Raw genomic sequence first — 3,789 nt, 5'->3', positions numbered from 1 at the left:
TGTGCAGGCTGTCCTGTGCATGCTTCCTATCACCCCTGACCTCTCCCCACTCAATGCCAGTAGCACTCCCCCTCAGTTGTGACTCCAGACATTGCCAAATGTCCCCTGAGGGCAGAATCACCCTCATAGAGAACCAGCAGCCTAGGTGTTGCTTACATACGTCAGGTGACAGAGCGTTCATCACACCTAGGAGCAGGCTCTTCCCAGCATGAGCTGCTGTTAGAAAGTTCACCCTTCCACTGAGCAGCCACCTGTCTCCCTCCAGCTTCCAGTGCCGGTTCTTCCCTTGGGGCCATTAGAGAGCATGTCCAATTTCTCTTGCCTATGATGGTTCTGCCGAGATTTCAAGATAGCGCCATGCTCTACCCACCACCTCCCCCACCTGCTCCCAAGTCTTTTCTCTCCCAAGTTGAACATTCTTCAACTGTTCCTCACAGGACATGTCGGGTCTTCTGTTTGTCCACATTTCCATGACAGCTCCAGGTCCCCAGCTAAACACAATTCTCCAGGTGCCGGCTGACCATGGAGCATAGGCGGAGCAGTGGGCCACATTCTTCCTCCTGGATACCCACTTACGTAGCCCGATATCCCTTTCACTTCCTGGCAGCTACATGACACTAAGTCCCATACTGAGCTGTTAGCCAAAACGTTGAAAGTCTGCATGTGTGACAATGCTCCCTTGGGTAACCCCTCCCTAGCAACTTGGTTCTGGGGCCCACCTATTAGGCCTACATTTATCTTTCTCAAACTTCACCAGTTCATAAGAAATAGATAACTGTGCCTGCCTCTGAGGACAGTGGGGTGGCTGGGGACAGGATGGAAGAGAAGAGGACTTCATTGTATACACGTTTGTGCCTTTTAAACTTTGTACTGTGTGAACATATTACCTAGTCACAATAAACAGGCCTGCAAATAAATACACTGGCCATACTTCACCTGCTTAGAGTCACCCAATCCTTCCAGCCTGTCCTGATCCACTTGAAAATTTACGATGTCTTCCAGTGTCCTCACTTTCATCCCAAATATGAGAAGCATGCTTTCCAAATCTTCCCTCAAAGCCATCCACAAGGAAAGATGGAGAAAGACAAGCCAAGGCTTGTCAAGGCATTTTTACATCAAGGTTCTAAGTGGGGACTCTTCCAGTTGGGACCCCAGGAACCCACCCATTTCCTTCAAGAATTGTGCCAAGTCAGCCCTCCTTTAAGTGGTTGCTTTGCATATCTGGTTTCCCTAAACAGAGGCCACCCTGATTGGTCACCCCACTTCCTCCTTCTTTCTGGGACGTCCCTACCTTCAGGGCAAACTGAGAGAACTGTCACTGCCCAGGATGGCGTTTCTACACTCAAGTGCCACTCACTCTACCACCACCAATTCAGCTCCTTCACAAAATCCACCCCACATGGCCCTGTGCTCCCACCAGGGGACACAGGTTGAGTCCTGTAAGGGGGCAAACCTGTACTGCAGTACGGAGATCTGTTAAATGGCTTCATTTATTTTCAGGCAGCATCAAGCAGTCCTGAAACAGCAGCAAGAATTGCACACACATTGATAATGGCAAATTTAATATGATTTATTCATACAATAACTCATGCTGCACTTAACACAAATACAAGAGTACCTTTTTCAATAGTGTGGAAGAGGTGAATTCATACAACCTGTTAAGTAAATAATGTGTTTTGAATATAAATCACCTGCAAAAGGTTCTTTCCAAAACACACCCCAAACAATGATAAATTAGGGCAAGGGTTTTGTAAATGTCAGCCTGGTCCTGCTCCAAACCATCTTACCCACATAAGTCACAGTCCTTGAATTTTACAGACAGGAAAAAGCAAAGCGGTTAACTCCTGCCCTTTGCTCCTCTCTTTGTCCACTTCCTAACTCTTGCTGTCTATCAGGTGCCGAAAACACTAGACCCTGAGCCTTTGTTCCCTACTGGCAGTGGGGCTCTGCTCCTCCTGCCTGAGGTGTGTCACATCACCCGGTACGGACACCTGCAGGTGATCTCCCAGATACCTCATCCAGAGCCAACCTAGGCCACGTTTGTTTTCTCTAGCCTGGACTCACCCCAATCAGAGGCCCAAGACCATTGTCCAGAATCTAGAGTCAAACAAGGGCATCCTTTGGTGACTAGCACCATTGGCTGCCAGCAATCTTGGGTGGGACCCAGAATAATGGTCAGGAAACTCTGATCCCCACCACATCATACTGCCTGTATTTCAGCTGACACTAGAGAGGAAAGCGTTATCTACCCCACCAGATGGGAAATGGACAGGGACACCAGCAGAAGCTTCAGTAGCATGTGAAAGGCAAGTCCCGAGAGCAGTGAGGACTCTTACCCATCATGGCAACACTACACGTGATCTGAGGGCACTGACTAGTGACAGCCCTCTCAGCTTCAAGTTCTCACGTGCAGAAGAGAGAGACTGCCTGTGAGAGCCAAGGGGACAGCAAACGCATTGGGGCGGGAGGGGAGTAGGCTGACAGCAGTCTCAACCACAATGGGCGATACCTAAGGCCAAAAGAGACAATGGGCAGAGGCCAAAGGGGGCAGCTGGGTTCTAGTTCAACACTGGGTCCCAGGCCAGAATTCAAGAGATTCCTCAGAGAAGCTAAAACCTGCAGGCCAGACTTGGGCAAGGAAAAGGGGATGAGCCCCATTTGGGAATTTATACCGAAAGCCCCTCACACAGTGAGGTATGACAGCTGGAAACCTTGAAGGCATCGGTGAGGTTGGCCTGAGACGGAGAAGAGCCAGCCCCCTGCCATCATTCAGAGAAATCTTGCTTTCTGCAGCCAAGATAAGGCTCCTCCAGAGTCACCTTGCTCGTCTCTCAGCACACACTCCAACATTTTTAAGTGATTAAAGATGAATGTAGGCTGGGTATATATCCAAAAGAATTAAAAGCAGAGACTCAAACAGATATTTGCACACTCATGTTCACAGCAGCATTATTTGTAATAGCCAAAAGGTAGAAACAACTCATGTCCATCAAGGATGAATGGATAAATGAAATGTGGTCCATCCATACTATGGAATATTATTCAGCCTTAAAAAGGAAGGAAATTCTGACACGGGCTACAACATGGATGAACCTTGAGGATATTATTCTAAATGAAAGCAGCCAGACACAAAAGGACAAATACTGTACAATTCCACTTATATGAGGTCCCTAGAGTAATGAAACTCCTAGGTACAGAAAGTTGAATGGTGACTACCAGGGGCTAGGAGGGAGCGGAAGGATAGGGAGTTGTTGTTTCACGGGGACAGAGTTTCAGTTTTGCAAGAAGAAAAGAGTTCTGTGGATGGATGGAGGTGATGTAATGTGAATGTATTTAATGCCACATAACTGCATACTTAATAATGGTTAAAACAGTAAATTTTGTTATGTGTATTTTACCACAATTTTAAAAAATGCATTCTAAAATTTGAGAATTTCAGTAAAAAAAAGATTAATGTAGGAAAGGTGGTACAGTCATTACAAAGGTCACCAAGAACTGTCAATGACATGAAAAACGATGCTAACATTATTTTAGATCAAAAAGAGCAGGACACGGGACTCTATGTGGTAGACTTTAGCTTTGTAAAGATAAAAATGTCCATATCTGTGCACATGCATGTGGGAAGGAAAAAGAGAGGAAATGTGCAAATGTCAACAGTGGCTATATTCTGGAGGGTAGGCTTCTTTTCACCCGCACCATTTTCCAAATTTTACACAATGAACATATATTTCTCTGTTAATGGGGTGGAAAGACAGGGTAGATTATGTATAAAACCAAACCACAAAAAAC

This window comes from Equus quagga, chromosome 10 (assembly GCF_021613505.1).
Source record: "Equus quagga isolate Etosha38 chromosome 10, UCLA_HA_Equagga_1.0, whole genome shotgun sequence".
NCBI classification, from domain to species: domain Eukaryota; kingdom Metazoa; phylum Chordata; class Mammalia; order Perissodactyla; family Equidae; genus Equus; species Equus quagga.
This window is presented reverse-complemented; position numbering follows the sequence as displayed.